The sequence below is a fragment of the Panthera uncia genome, assembly GCF_023721935.1.
Source record: "Panthera uncia isolate 11264 chromosome C1 unlocalized genomic scaffold, Puncia_PCG_1.0 HiC_scaffold_4, whole genome shotgun sequence".
NCBI classification, from domain to species: Eukaryota; Metazoa; Chordata; class Mammalia; order Carnivora; family Felidae; genus Panthera; species Panthera uncia.
The window spans coordinates 89,939,776-89,955,985 of record NW_026057585.1 but is presented as its reverse complement, the minus strand read 5'-3'; the positions used below and the strand labels follow the sequence as shown (position 1 = coordinate 89,955,985).

Sequence of the window (16,210 nt, the reverse complement as noted above, 5' to 3'; positions counted from 1 at the left end):
CCTTGGAAGCTCATGACCAAAAGTGGGGGGCAATCTGATGTGTGAATGAATGAATGTGAATGAGTGAATGTGAGTGATGGGGAAGAAGGAGAGAAGAAATCGAGCATCGCTGATCTCTTCAGGGAAACCCTAGAAGGTCTGGGAGGCTGGACGGTGGGGGCTGGGTAGATCCGGCCTCTAGTCCCAAGGTGCCCCTGAGGCCTAGCCCTGCCTTGGCTGACACCTTCCACACCTCCTGCTCCCCTTCTCCCATCCCAGGCTCGGCCTAATCGGCTGTCAGCACCAGTCCTTCGTCCAGAAAGTGAGCTGTTCCTTGAAACCTCATGGCCCATGATTAGATCTATGGCAGCTTTCTAAGCAGCTCAGTGGTTTCCATGGCAACCCAACTGGTACCCAACTGGCAGCGGGCCACCTGGAGGAGAGGGAGGGAGGAGGGAGACAGGTGTGGGGTGCTGCTTGAGGCAGGGAGAGGCAGACAGGATGGAGATGTCAGGAGAGGCCTGGGGAGAGGGAGGGGCCCATGTCACAGAGACCTGGGATGTGTGGGGGTGAGCTGGGGAGGTGGGGCGCAGGACCCAGGAGAGGTCAGACAGGGGCAGGTCTGGGAGGCCGCAGGGGCTTGCGAAGCTGGGGGTGGGTGGGAGAGCGGAGCTGGGGGAGACGGATGGAAAGCCAGGAGTGATGGCAGAAGGCAAAGAGAGCCTGAGCAGGCTGAGGAAAGAAGCAGGAAGCCAGAGGCCCGCACACTGGGGAAGCTAAGGCAGAAAATGCCCTCCGGCCTGCCCACACCTGCCCGGTCCTGGCACAAGGTCAGCCACCCCCCATGAGGTCCATCTGCCTCTGACCTCAGCCCATCTCCAGGCTGGGGGTGAGGGGCCTGGCAGAAGAGAGACCTACTTGACCTTCAAAAGGCAAAAGGGCCTCTTCAAAAAGCCCCCACGTGGCTTAAGTGCCCAGGTTCCTGACGAGGCTGCCTAACATGCAGCTGGGACTCGGGCAAGCAACGATGCTGGCAAGAAACGCAGTGGGCCTGCAGCGGGCCTCCAGCGGGCAGGGCGGCCTGAGGCTGCCTGCCAGAGAGAATGACAGGGGCGGGGCAGGAGATGAGGCCTGGGGTCGCTTTGTCAGGATGAGACAGCCATGAAGAGGTGCCGGGCTGGGGGTCAGAAATCCAAGAACCTCCCTGTCTCTCTGTCCGGTCTTAGACTGACTTGAGTCACTTCTTTGCAAAAACGGTTTGAGTCAGATTAGGCACCTGGTGGGAGTCCTTCAGGGATGAGGGACAGGAGCCCAGCTCAGAGTGGCTAAAGCCAGAACAAAATGTATTTGCCCACGACATTGAAAAGTCTAGTGGCTTCAGGCATGGACCAGGCACTCGAGAAGTGTCCCAGAGGACGCCTCTCCCCTTCACTTCCTTCTTGGCAGCTTTATTCCCAGGCCACCCTTCCCCGAGGCAGTACAAGGTCACCAACGGCAGCTCCAGGCTTAATCCTAGTTCAGCAGGAGACTCTCTCTACCGGTGCCAGCAAAAGTCTCCAGGCTGATGCTCACTGGGCAGGACTGGGTCCCCTACCTGTCCCCGAGTAATAACAGAGTGACAGTGAACCCTCCCGCAACTGGACACACGCCAGGGACTGCTCTAGGCACTTTGCATGTATAAGCCTATTCTGTCCTCAAAAATGCCAGGACCCCTCTTATTTCCACTTCACAGATGAGGAGACGGAAGTACAGGAACCTTCTATAACTTGTCCATGGCTTGTGGCTGGTGGGGCTGGATTCCAGCCACCCAGGCAGTTTGACCTCAAGGTCCACATCCTCAAATGCACAGGGTCACCTAGAGGGCTTGTGGAAGCAGGCTCCCGCTTCCAGGGGTTTGGGCTGCATCCAGGAATGGATGTTGCCATCTGCAGACCACGCTGTCAGTAACATTGAACTACCCCCAGATGCTTCTCATGAGCCGCTTGGCTCAGCTGCTGGAACCAATCACAGTGGCTCTGATTTGCCACACGTGGGTCCCACAGCCAACCCAGGTGTGGGGGACGTGGGGGCCAGTACCTAAGTCACATGGACCCAAAATGAGGAAGGCAGCATAAAGGACGTAAAGAGTTTCTGTAATCACAAAGAAGGGATGTTTGGACAACTTGGTACCCTCCCCGTGCCTCAATTTCCTCATCTGTGATTTGGGGATGTTAACAGTTCCTGCCTCGTGGGATTACTATGAGAATGAAATTAGTCAATACCTGTAAAGCACTTAGCTCGTGCCTGGAACATAGTGAGAACCTGATGAAAATTAGATACACACTCCATGCGCATTAGCACGAACACACACACACACACACACACACACACACACACTGATACTTGTGAACAAGAACATAAAAGCACCCAGTCCCACACTTGCAAATACATGTGAGCATGCAAACACATCCAGAACATACAACTTCGAGCACGTGGGCATATGGAACACCTCAAGGACACACGTGAGGACACGGATGTGAACACAAAAGGACACGTGCCCTAAGACCTTTGCACACACGGTAAGCTGGCCCCCTCAGTTTGTTCTTGTGGATCCTCTCCGAGTCCACTGCTGCTGGCTGCTCCCCCAAGTTAGGTCTCCTTGTGGGTCTCAGAGAGAAGAGGCAGGTCGGGGACAGGACCACATCAGAGCCAAGAACCAGACATTTAAATCCGTCACAGTCAGATTTGTGACCATCTCCAACAATTACTTCAACAATAGTAGGGTGACCTTGAGTGAGTTGCTTAACCTCTCTGAACCTGTTTCCACCTTCATAATAACATGGGGATGACACATACCTATTTCCAAGGGTTGTAGTGAGAATTAGGTGTCTGGGCTATAGGAAGTGCTCAATGAGAGGTGGCTGTGTGCACGGTTTTAGTATAATAAGCATCTCTAGTTTCTGGATGGGCTTCCAGACGTGGGAGGGAATCAGTGCAAATTTGCACAAGTAGCTGGGATGGGGTCAGCCTTCAAAGCCGCAGCAGAACCAGGTTCTCTATCCCGCCACCAAGACAGTGGGAGCAGCTACGATGCCGACTCACTGTCCCCTCCCAGAGCTGCAGCGTGCCCAGCAGGGCTGAGAGCTGTTGACGGTGTTCCCTGAGGCTCAGGGCTTCCCCCTGCAGCTCCAAGTGGCAGGGAAGTGTTTAGAAATTACAACAATCTGTAATTTGTGTTCAGCGATGTGTGTAAATGTATAGGATCCATATTGGCTGTGGGCAGACACGATTTGCTTTGCAGAATGGCCTTCTTGGTGGGCAGGCAGCAAGGAGCAAGGTCTGAAGTCACCCGTGACAGCTTCACAATCAAGGACAAGAGCGTGTTAGGGCTAAGACAGCATCCAAGGTAGCGCTCTAAAGTTCTCCACGGCCAGGCCCCGTCCCTGTATAGGCTGCAGCTTGCTACCCCCTGCCACCCTTCCTGGCAGTCAAGCCAAGTGGTTAAGAATTTGAGCATAGGACAAGAACTTGGGCCTAGGGCATCCAAACAGACCTGGAATCAAATCCTGGCTTCACCACCCTCTCCCCAGGTGGCCTTGGGTGAGTCCCAGCTTGGGTGAGCTTCTGGGGCCTCAGTTCCTCCTCTGTAAGACAGAGGAAATAAAAGAGCCTACCTCCTAAGGCAGAGACATCAGAGAGAGATCCTATATGTTGGCGTGTAACAAGTACTCAGTCAACAGCACCTAGGATTTTTCCACCAGGCTGGCCTCCTCACTAGGTGCTCTTCACCGTTTTGGGAGGGCTTTGTTTTTGGTTTTGGTTTTGGGTTTTTTTTTGCCCAGAAACAACCACTGAGCCTTGGTTCCAAGACAACCATCTCCCACTGGCACCTGGAAACACCACTTGGCACAGACTCTCAAGAAACAACAGCGGCAGCATCTGCCCCACAAGAGGTGTGACTCACTTCTGTTTTTTAAATACGTTGAGCATTAAACTGAGATCCACGATGATGGGGCGTTTGTCTTGTGTACTGTTGTACCCCCAGCTCCTAGAACAGTGCCTGACACACAGTAAGCACTCAATAAATGTTTGTGCAACTAGTGGATACATTTGTCCACTCACTCATTCTGGAAACATTGCTACTATATCTCAGACACTGAGTGCAGGCTGAAGTCAAGTACAGGCTGTGGGGAGAAAGGAACACGGAGGCAAAGAGAAGGTGACAGTTCCTCCAAGAGGCCTGGCCCCTCTTGCAGGTCCAATCTTGGCTTTGACCCTGAGCTTTTGGAAGTCACCCCCTCCCAGATTGTTTATTCATTCAAAAAGTATTTGTTACTCAGTCCTGAACCCAACAGTGGTGCCAGAAAGCCTAAGTAGGTACTCTCCCTTTTAAGAACTTTTGAGAGCCAATCCAGATCAATCTGTCTGCTGTCCTATACTCTAGAGTTAGTATGAACTGGTTAATAAGTGCATAACCCGGGTGTTTGCTCATGAGAGTTGCTATGTCCCATCTGCTTCCCATCTCTCTCTAAAACTAGCATGACGATGTGCAGAGGTCCCTTTCTGACTATCCCAGCTTAAGCCCAATTAGCTTCCAGCATGCATTGGGGCTGTTCATGCAGATTAACCTCCTCTCCTTGACAGCTGTCACAGAAGATAGTTTTCAGTCTAAAGTCCTGAGGCTGGCATTCAACAACAATGAACAATGTGACTCAGATGGATGGATGGATGGATGGATGGATGGATGGAGGGATGGATGGATATATAAACACACAAATTAAAGGGTCAATAGTGGATAGATGGATGGGTGCGTGGGTATATGGATGGATGGATGAAATGTGGACACTCTCCTCACCTCTCCCATCTGATGGGCCCACCCCTCTGGTGATGAAAACCTGCAATGTCTGGCCCCAACTCAGGATAGGTAGGTGAATGGATGGGTCAGTCAGTATATGAACAGTTGACTCCCTGATCTCCTCTTCCCTTTCAGTTGGTCTACTCCTCTAAGCATGAAAACTTATGCACTGTTGCCTTGAGGGTTCCTCATAAGTCACTTACCCAAAATCCCAAGAGAGTAAGCCTCCAATGTTTCTCGATCAATGAGGAGCCTCCAATCAGCAAAATCTACTGAAATAAGTGAGACAATACAGATAAATATTCATTCATCCACTCATTCATTCACTTATTGAGCACCTTGTGTGTTAGGCACAGAATAATAAACCAGCCACTTACTAGCTTTAGGAACCTGACCAAGGTCAGCAAAAGAAACAAAAGACCTCCATATTCTCACACAGAATTTTGGATTTGCACATTTATACAAAATGCCCAACCTCTCACTCTCCTCCCCCATCCCCCTTGGACCTCCCCAGTCAAACCCCATTGAGGGTACCTCCACATAGAGACATTGGGCGGACCCATGGAAAGAGGGTCAGGTCATAGTTACATGGTGAGGTTGATTTCCACTGAGCTCGGTTTAGTTCCATTCTACAAACATCCTCCGAAAGCCCTTCTGTGTCCATCTCTGTGGGATAGAAGATGGGCTCCTACCCTTGGACCCTCGCAGAACAATGGCAGGGCAGTGGGAAAGGTCTCAGCTACAATTAGAGGTAACGATCTAAGAGGGGCTCCTCTGGGGCAGGGGCTGTGTTTGAGTCATGTCTGGGTCCTCATGTGGTACGTTGTGGTACACAGTAGGTGTTCAATACAGATCTGAAGAATGAATGAATCTACCATTTTCCCCTTTGAGCTTCACCAGACATACCCTAAACAAAAAAAAAAAAAAAAAAAAAAGCCAACATGGGAATCTTTTTCCAACTTCAGAGATGCCAGTGATGCTTCTCCAGAAGGAAAGAGGACAAGGATGAGAAGGGGATTGGAAATGAGATTGAGGTGGGAGTGGAGTTTCTCTGGAGTGGCTCCTTTGGACTGGATCCTCAGGCAGGAACACCCTGGCCCAGGCTGTGAGTCCAGAGTAATGATGACGTGTGTCCAGAGTGAGCAAGCTGGTAAGGTCCCAAGACCCTGGCTTCTGAGCCTACAAATCTCTACCCAGCTCCCTGGCATCTTTGCTCATGCCCAATTTTGCTTTTCTAGATTTTGAGTAAAACTCTCACTAAAAAATGCTGCTGTTTCTCTGCTGGGCCCAGGGAACCCAGGAAAGTGCTGAAAACTTATACTGACCCTTTGCAGGGAGCACTGGCAACAAGCAGCAAATGCGGAAAACCGTAAGGGCAAGTGAATCAGGAGCCCCAAGCAGCTTGGTGTTGCTAAAAGAGCTGACCAAAGTTGGACCAGGCTCCTCTGCTTACAAGCTGTGGATAATCTTGGCAAGTTGCTTTACTTCTCTGAGCCTCAGGTTATCTATCTGTAAAACGGGGATCATTGTAGCAACCCATATGGTGCCTGTGAAGATTCTCCACAGGAAAGAAGTGATTTTTGCTTGTGTTTGTATTTCAGGGTGAAAATTAAATGGAATGATGAAAGGAAGGCACTTAGCCCAATTCTTGGCACATGGCTGGCACCTCATACTTGCAGCATCTCCAGTGCAAGGGGCAGGTATCTGGGAAAGAAGAGGGCTTTGAAGAATGATGATGAAGATGGTGATGATGATGATGACAATGGGGATGGATATGACGATGACAGTGGTGAGGATGATGATGACATTGGGATGAAGGGGATGATGACGGTTATATTGACAGAGGTGATGATGAGATGTTGGGTTGAACGTGATGATGATGGAGGTGATGATGATGGGAGATGAAGGGGATGATGTTGGTTGTAATGATGGAGGTGATTAAGATGATGTTGGGATGAAGGAGATGATGACGTTGGTTATAATGATGGAAGGGGATGATGATGATGGAAGACGATAGCAGGAATAAAGAAGAAACTTGTACTGAGCACCTACCTTATTGCAGGTTAGGCTCTGCTCTAGAAGTTTCCCAGGCACTAGAGTACTGATTCCTCATTTTAACGATATTGTTTGCCCATTTCACAGATGAGGAACCAGAGGCTCAGAAAGGTTCAGTGACTTACCCAAAACCACACATCTCAATTCCAGGTCTGTCTAACTGCGGGCCATTAGCTCTCAACCTGAACCATCCTTCGTGAGTGGGATGCAGACAAAGCTGTTCGGCCAAGACGTGGCCTCTACCCAGAGAGAACTTTTTCTGATCTGCCATTCTCTGCCGCTTCCTGATCCATTCTTACTCATCTGCTCGGCCTCGGGGCTGGGGACACAGGAGAGGCTCACCTAGTTCCTTTCCCCCCGGGGATCTTTGGGTGATGTGAAGTGAGTTGGGGAGAGCACCACATGAGCAAGTACCTAAGAAACTACGTGATGAGAAACACTCTCAAGGCCAAGGGAGCATCGTGAGGGACTGATGTTCCGCCAGGGACAGGCACAGAAATCTTCACAGAAGCAGTGACTTTGGGCTGGTTTCAAGGGAGGAATAGGAGTGTGATGATAAAGTGAAAATGGCAGAGGGAGCTGCCTGAGTGAGGGCATGAGGGAGGAGAAGAAAATTTGTCCAGAGAATGATGTGGCCAGGGTAGAGGGACTCTGGAGGAGCAAGGGGCTGGCTTACAAAAGAGCCCTGAATGCCAAGCTAGGCAATTCGGACTTTCCCCAGAGGCAGTGCAGATCCATGAAGATTCCAGCTGGGGAGCAGATAACCAAGTTTGCTCATGTTTTCCAAAGGCCAGCGCTGGTGGCAGTGGTGTGGAGAGTGGATTAGTCACGGGTGGGCAAGAAGGCATCTGGAGAGGGGCCTGGACTGGGTCTGGGCAGAGGTGAGAGAAGAGGGCTGAAAATACTGGCTTGTGTGTATCCCCAGCCCCGCTCTGCCATGCAGAGCCTCGGTTTCCTCATCTGAAAAATGGACCATCTCAAGGTTGAGAAGAATAACATATGAAAGTGATCGCTCCAGAGCTTGGCATAAAATTAGCACTTGGTAAATGCTGCTGCTGATTGTCCCCGTGTGATAAATGAAGAAGCTGATGCCCAGAAACGTGCTGTGACAAAGTCATACAGCTCGAGAGCATCCAAGCCTGGGGCAAAAGCCGTGTCTTCCCACTCTCTCCATGCCTCAGTTTTATCATGTTTCTCTATCATGAGGGGTAAGTGGCCTCCCCTCAATTTCCTGCTCTGTATAATGGTATCAGGGACCTTCCTGGTGCCCGGAGTCAGGGCAAGGAAAGCAGCCAACATGCCAAGAACCAGGAGGGAGAGACTGGGGGTAGCCCCGGTGGGACCCAGTGGCTATAGAGCGTCCTCTCACTCCCCAGTCACGTCTTCCGCTGTCATCTGGCCTTGATTATGAAATCCTGCCCTGACTTCTTCAACGAGGTGGCATTGGTGGGCACAGGAGGGGCCTCCTCCTCCCCAGCCTGCCTACAGGCAGATAAAACTCCCCTACCTGGGAGCAGAGCCTCCGTGAGTAGGACTTCCCTGGGAGCCCAGATGAGAAGCTAGTCCAAAATTGCTCTTGCTTGGGGGTCAAGCACTCTGGGTTCGAGTTCTGGCTCTGCCTCTAACTCCCTTTGTGACCCGGACATTCTCCTTCTTGGGACCTCAGCTTCCCCATCTCAGAGTCAGGGGGTTGGACTCTAAGCTTTGTAAAGGCCCTCTCGCCCATATTCTGCAGCCCCTTCAACCTTCATTCCACCTCCTCCCTCCTCCCCTGCTCTCTCCAGGTTCCTCCTTCCAAGCCTCCGACCTGCCCCCTGCTGTCATGCTCTTCGCTCAGGCTCCGGGGCTCCCAGGGTCCAAGGGGCACAGACCCCAGCCGGCGCTGAGCATCTCCCCGGCTGATAACAGTCCCACTGACCAGCAGGGTGCCTCCTGATGCCAGTGATGCCCCCCAGCCCTCCCACTCAGGGTCAACAGTAGCCACAGAAAAACCCCTGGCCTTGTCTGAATTGACTTCAGAGCTTGGCCAGAGCCAGGGTTTAAAAATACAAGTGCCCGTGTGCCCACACAGCCTGCACTGCCCACTTCCCAGATGCCATCGTGGACGCCGTGGGTGGCACAAAAGGAACAAGAGGGGGTGGAGAGTCCAGAGAGGCCCGGGGGTGGCTAGTGAGGGGGACGGACATTCCTCAGAGCCTAGACCACGGAACAGGGCTGTTTACACCATCTGGCCGTACCCAGTTCTCCGGTCTCCAGAGAGGAGCAGGCCCGCATTGTGCAGACTTGCAGTATCATGGGCGCTAAAGTCGGATGTACCCGGAGTCACATCCTGGCCTGGCCGCTGACGGGCTGTGTGAGTTTGGGTAGGTCACCTGCCCCCCTCTGAGCCTCGGCCCCACTGGTAATATAGAGGTAATAAAGGTACATACTTCCCAGGGCCCTTGTGAGAGCTAGGACGACGCACGCAGAGGCCCTGAGCACAGGCCTGACGGGGCCATTGTAGCTGTCTTCGTCCTGACTGTTACTATTTGGTGATGTGGGGGCTCTCTGCAAGGACTCCATCAGGGAGCGAAGGAGAGACTAGGGGCGGAATGTCCCGGCTCCGCTCTCTCACCCACCTCTGGAACCCCAAAAGTGCAGGCCCATCTGGCACCAACAAGGCTGACAGGGGAGCCCGGCTCCCTACAGACAGACAGGCAAGTCAGGGCCCAGAGAGAGACGGTGCCCTGCTCAAGCAGCTGGCAACCGCATGAGCGTCAGAACTTGGAAATCTGGGCCTCGCCTCCAAGGTGACAGACACAGCACCCCCAGAACCCGCAGGGCCCCTAGAGCTTACCCAAGCCACCCCTCTTCGGTTTTCCAAAAAGGGAAACTGAGGCCTGGAGAGGGGAAAGGATTTGCCCAATTCATGACAGAGCTGGGACCCGAGCTAGGATTGCTGGCTCCCTGACCAGCGCTGTCCCACTCCATACGGCGGCCTCGCCCTCCCCTCTCCTGCCCAGGCCTAGCTGAGGGTCTCGGTCCCAAGGCGACAGCCAGGAGCCTGGTCCTGCCCCCCAGAGACTTCTGCTGGGGGCTGGGGGCACTGCCCTGTTCCCCAGTCCCACCAGGGCCTGCTACATCCTTACATAACCTGCTCTGAGTTACATAATCTGTTGCTGCTTCCTTCCGGAATGGGAGCTCCGGGAGCAGATTCCAGCGTGGGGAGAGGCTGTGAGCTGCCTCCATGTGAAAATAGGGTCATTACCGGCACTCGGGCTCCAGTGCCAGCTAATGGCCTTCCCAACATGGCCTGGGGCCTGCCAGCCTCCTCCCGGCCCCGGGGGAAGTGGAAGGCCCAGGTAGGACCTGAGCCCCATGCCAAGGCAGGGTACAGAGGGAGATCACAGTCTGTGAAGCCTTGTTGGGGGGCGGGGGTATCAGCCTGAGGCTGCTGCTCGAGCAGACACCGGTCCCCAGACTCCACAATCCCAGGCAAGCGCATAAGCCCTAAAGAATTCCCTGGACGGAAACCTAAGGCTGACACGTGTAGGGGCCATGGGCTGTGGTCTGAGTCTGACCTGGATTATCTTGGTCGTTAGCCAAATATCTACAGACACATCAAGTTGCTTCCCCTGCACCTCGGTTTCCTTATCTGGAAAATGGGACTAAGAGAAATTGGTTTTATTGGTTACTGTTCATGTTAAATAACATCCTGACTCGTGGGGACCTAGCACAATGCCTGGCACGAAATAAATGCCCATTTGGCAGATGAGACAACTGAGGCTCAGACAGGTGCTATGACTTTAGGGAGCAACACAGCTGTGCATAAGACAGCCAGCCTACCGCGTGCCAGGCACATACGTGTTCTACAAATATTGGCCGGGCTACTCCCCCAAAACCAACTCCATGGAATGGGTCCTGTTATGCTTCCCATCTGACAAAGAACCCTGGCTTACAGGAGTTAAGTCACTTCCTTAAGGCACACATTTAGGAAAGGGCCGATCCAGGAATCCAACTCTGACCTGTGGCTCCAGAGCATGGGGGCAAGTGGCAGGCAAGCTAGACAGAAGTCAGGAGGGAGGCCCCTAGGGCTGTCACATCCTTTGGAAACGCAGTCGCCCCCACCCCCCACCTGCCCTGTCCCTGCCGCTGCTATGCTGCGTGACCTTGGCCCAGCCGGCTGACCCCTCTGGGCTCTCATCTCCCGGCTGAAACAGGAAGCCCGATCGCTGGGCTAACAATCACAGGGTTATTGTGAGGACACATTAAGACAACGAGTTGGAAACTGCTTTTCAGCGGAGAAAGTACCACACAGCTGTGCGTGGCTCATCACTTCCCCAGCCTCCCTCGCCCTGCAGCTCAGCAGGAACCGGCTAATGGCTGGACACCGGGGGCCTCGCAGCGTCCCTGGCTGTTCCAACAAACACCTCTCCCCTCCACTGCCCCTGCTCCGGGCTGCCCTTCGGACACAGAGGCGAAGCTCCCGGCCCGTCCTCTGGCTTCTCTCTAGCAGGCTGGGCCCGTGGGTCCTCACCTTCCCGCCTTTCTTTAAAAGAGCATTCATTTTAGCTGAGCCCGAACTAGGTGCTTCATGGGCAACCTCACACTTAACCTCCCGGTGACCTGCATGAAGCTGGGATTCCTCCCCTTCATTTCATATATGAGGGCGCAAAGGCTCAGAGAGGTAAAAGTCAGTTGCTCGGTCACACAGCTGCCAAGCCGGTGGAGCCGGGACTCAAACCAATACACCCTGGCTGCGGAGTTCAAACTCGCAACTGCCTCCCCAACCCAGCTGCCCGTGAAATGTGGCCTGTTATGCTCATTTTTCAGGGGGAGAGACGGTCACTCAAAAAGGTTAAATAAAGCATTTGCCCAAGAAGCCCCAAACAAGGGCCAGGCTGCAAACTCAGGGCTTTGGTGGGGGGGGGGGCAGGGGAAGGGTAGCCCTTAGCCCCTTCCCTGCCGCTCTGTGTCTTGATCAGGATGCATGAGTGAGAGCCGTCCAGTCAGCCCTCAGTCAGCCGGGCCGGCCGGACACCGTGAGAGTTGACAAAGAGGCACAAGTAGGGACCCCGAGCCCCAGGGCAAAAGAGTGCCAGAGTGGGGGCCCGGCCAAGTCATGCCCCTCTCTGGACCTCAGTCTCCCCAAGTGTACAAGAAGCTCCAGACCCTGGGTCGACTGGGGAGACCCCTTAAAGTCCCTCCAACGGCAGGAGGCTGTGTCCTGAGCAGGAGTCCCCAACCTGGCCAGTCACCAGAATCCCCTGGGAACTTGTTACAATCCCAAACACCAGGCAGCACCCCAGAGAGTCTGATTGAGTAGGATGTGGGAGGGGTCTGGGGACCGATATTCTTTATAGCCACCAAGATAGATCACTTCCCACACCCATATCCCCATCCCCACCCAAGCCTCTGTCATCAGCCAAAGTCTGAGAATCCTGGGCTAGGACAATTTTCCCGAGGCTAGGTGGACCCTAGTCCCCTGTGTGCCTTCAGAGCTCACACCTGGGGGAGAGGTGGTCCTCAGAGGTCCATGGGTGATCTGGGGTAGGTCATAGATGGAGTTGGGGGGGGGGGCTCTAATGTAGGGGCTCTTAAGCAGCTCAGAATCAGGACCTGGTAGAATTCCAGATGCTGGGTTGGGCCGGGGCCTTGGGGGGCCCCCCCCCCCACTTCTTATTTGAATAATTCTTCAGGTAGCAAATGCCGATTAGCAGCTACTATGTGTCAGGCACTGTTTTAGGTGCTGGGGGTGCAGCAGTGAGTAAAGCAATGTCCTTCCTCTTGTGACACGTCCATGCTGCTGGGGAAGATGGTCATAAAGTGGCCAAGGCTGGACAGCCCCTCTGGAGCTTCCAACAGCCTTCCACATCCATGACCCCTTGCCTATGACCCTAGTCGTGAGCTGGAAGCTTAGCCCCCATTGTACAGATGAGTCACTGAGGCTTGAAAGTCATCTCCATAGTCCGTCTCCTTACTCTAGGCAAGCAACACCGCCATGCCTCCCAGCCAACCCTCTGTACGTCTGCCTCTGAGCAGAACTTTCCCTGTTGCCACGGCAACCCCCCTGGGGAGGCCTGTCCTACTTTATATCCCTGGCATAGAGCAGGCGGCCTCACCCCACCCCCTAAGACAGAGAGACGGGGCTTATCCCACTCACGGGGCAACTGGTCCCACTGGGGAGAGGACCGGGCTCCCTCATTCAGACATCCAATCAGTGCCAGGCAGCATCAATGTTGCACCAGGGACCAAGCCAGGCCCCAGGACAGAAGAAGAAACAACTTGTGGTCCCCGCCTTTAGACAGCACATGCTACCCACCTGGGGGGGCTGACAAATGCAGCAGTGAGGGGATGGTGGTAGCAGAAGGAGAAGTGCACTTCTGGCCCTTCCCATGTATGAGCTCAAGTAATCTTGCCATTCACTCCTGCAGCAGGTGTCAATATTGTCCTCATTTTACAGATGAAGAAGCTGAGGCTCAGAGGGGTTAAGAAACTTGTGTAAGGTCACACAGCTGAGAAGCAGCAGGGCCAAACGTAGGACGCAGGGAGATCCCAAGCCACACCGTAGGTGCTCAGGGAGGGGGCCCCTAACTCCGTCACGCTGGTCCGGGATGGGGAAGGCGTCTTGTCCTCAAAAGTGATCTCAACATTGGGGCGCCTGGGTGGCGCAGTCGGTTAAGCGTCCGACTTCAGCCAGGTCACGATCTCGCGGTCCGTGAGTTCGAGCCCCGCGTCGGGCTCTGGGCTGATGGCTCGGAGCCTAGAGCCTGTTTCCGATTCTGTGTCTCCCTCTCTCTCTGCCCCTCCCCCGTTCATGCTCTGTCTCTCTCTGTCCCAAAAATAAATAAAAAACGTTGAAAAAAAATAAAATTTAAAAAAAAAAGTGATCTCAACAAAAGGAGACGGGAGGAGGGACACGAGCATAGTGCGGTGGGGGCTCTCAGGACTTCGTGACCACCTGGCAAGACCCAGAACTGAGGGAGTGGCCTGATCCTCCTCCCCCTGCCTGGTGGGGCCCAGCTGGGACTCGGTGTACCCGATGTGAGAAAAGCAAATGCAGTGGAAGGTGGCCAGTGCCAGAGAGATGGGCTCAGGAGCCACAGGGCACTGGCCCCTGAAAAAGTACCAAAGTGCTCCTGGTGGCTCCCGAGGACGCAGCTCGAGGCAGGCGTGCACAACCCCCCACGTGCCCATCTTCACAGCCGTGGGCAAGGCATCTCTACACTCACACTCCCGTGTGAGCCAGGCGAGGGACTGATTGGCTTGATCTTTGCGGCGCCCGCAAAACCAGACTTGCGTTACCACGTTAGTGCAACGGAGATGAATAGAGACTGTGGAGCTGACCGCCTGGGTTCACACTCCAGCCCTCCTACGTCCTAGCTGTGGGAAATTGGGCAAGTGATGTAATGGTGACCTGAATGGACACCTGCTATGAGCGGGAGAGGCACACGCAGCTGAGCACAAAGGTATGGGACGCGGACACCTGTGGCGCGCCGGCAGGGCAGCAAACACGCATGCGCGGGCCCAGTGGGCCCAGCCCCGTGTGAATACGTGGTTTCGCGTGTGCACCCCCGGGCCTGCGTGTGCAGTGGGCACCGTGGATGCATGGTTGAGGCTGATACACATGACGTAGATGGGTTTTGAGTTTTTCTCCTGGAGCCACTGAGATGCGAACAAATCTCACCTCTGGAAATCACAGATCCATCAGCGAGGTGGGGGGGGGGGGGGGGGGGGGGGGTGGTAAACAGTAAACAGGTACTCAAGGCATCAACCTCCTCCCACCGGTCCCCTGGGAGTGTTCAAGCCACAGGGAAGAGAAGCAAAGTGAGGATGAAAGTCGGGAGCTCACAGAGGGCGAGCCAAGCCATCAAGTGCTTCTGTTTTCCCAGACGCGAGAGGGCCCGTTGTCTTGGGAAATACTCCAACGCCTGTCCAGGCCCCAGCCCACCCTCCACCAATCAGGAAACCCTCCTTCTAGGGAGAAAAAAATTCCACCTATCCCTACCACTGCCTTGGATCTTACTTGGAAAGAAGAGAATTAAAAGAAAAGCTTGCTCAGGTCATGATCTCGCGGTTGGTGACTTCGAGCCCCACGTGGGGCTCTTTGCTGTTACAGCATAGCCCACTTCGGATCCTCTGTCCTCCTCTCTCTCTCTCTCTCTCTCTCTCTCCCCCCCCCCCGCTCCCACTCTCTCTCTCTCAAAAATAAACATTAAAAAAAATCTTGCTTATTAGCAAGACCCCTCTTGGGAGATTGCCCAGAAGCAAAGCCTCCCCACCTCCCAGGGTGTAAGGAATAAGAGAGGGGGGTTCTGTGCCTCAGGCTATTGGTAATTAGTCAAGACTACAAGCCTAAGTAGCACAGGGTTAAATAGATCCTGAAATGAGGAAGACTTCTGTTTATTCAGCACTTTGGAGTATTCAAAGGCATTATCTTGTGAAACTGCATTGCAAATTTCTGCAGTTCAGAGAGGTTCAGTGATTTGCTCAAGGCCACACAGTATCTCATCTGTAGAGCTGAGACTTGACCCCTTGTCTGACTCCACATCTTGTGGCATTTTGTTTACATCATGGCATTGCCCAAATATAATATATCAATAGCACTACTAATAATAATATAGCATGGGGACTGCTCCCAGGGAGTAACATGGGACAAAACCAAAAAGCAAAAAAATAGAGGCTCATTTGTGCAGTTCCTACTCAAACAGTCCTGGGAGAAAGGAGGGCTCAGATGGCCTTCGAGACAAGGAAATGCTTTGTGGAGGACGGGGGGCTTTTTCACGGGCTTTAAAGAATGAGTAGGGTTTGGATAAATTGTGAGTTATGAGGCCATTCCAGGCAGGGGGACATCATGAGCAAAAAGGCAGAAACTAGGAGCTTGGAGTGTTGACATTAAGGGTGGAGGTGGGGATGGGCAAGAATTGGTCTGAATAGGAGAATATCTGCTTGGCTGAAGGGGATATGAATGAGGTGGGGTAGACCAGGTGGCCCAACCATGAACTTCCTATCATGTTCAGCCCAAGGTGGTGCAGGGCATTCAGCAGATACTTAATATATTTCCGATTGGCTGAATGGATGGATACAGATACATGAATGCATGGATGCATAATGGATGGATGCATGATGGATGGATGCATGCATGCATAATGGATGGATGTATGATGGATGGATGGATGGATCATGGATGGATGGATGGATGGTGAATGGATGGATGATGGATGGATGATGAATGGATAGATGATGAATGGATAGATGGATGGATCATGGATGGATGGATGATGGATAGATATTTGGATGATGAATAGATGGATGGATGGATGGATGGATGACGGATGATGGATGGATGGTGGATGGATGGAT

General features: G+C 53.3%; 1 long non-coding RNA gene across 1 annotated transcript in view; it reads right to left on the bottom strand.

Moving 5' to 3' along the window:
• LOC125913021 (uncharacterized) overlaps positions 1–16,210 on the bottom strand; it is a 41,729-nt gene that overhangs the window by 8,893 nt on the left and 16,626 nt on the right. Inside the window, exon 3 of the long non-coding RNA XR_007454906.1 lies at positions 5,017–5,085. This is a non-coding gene — a long non-coding RNA (uncharacterized LOC125913021). The remainder of the gene's footprint in view (positions 1–5,016; positions 5,086–16,210) is intronic.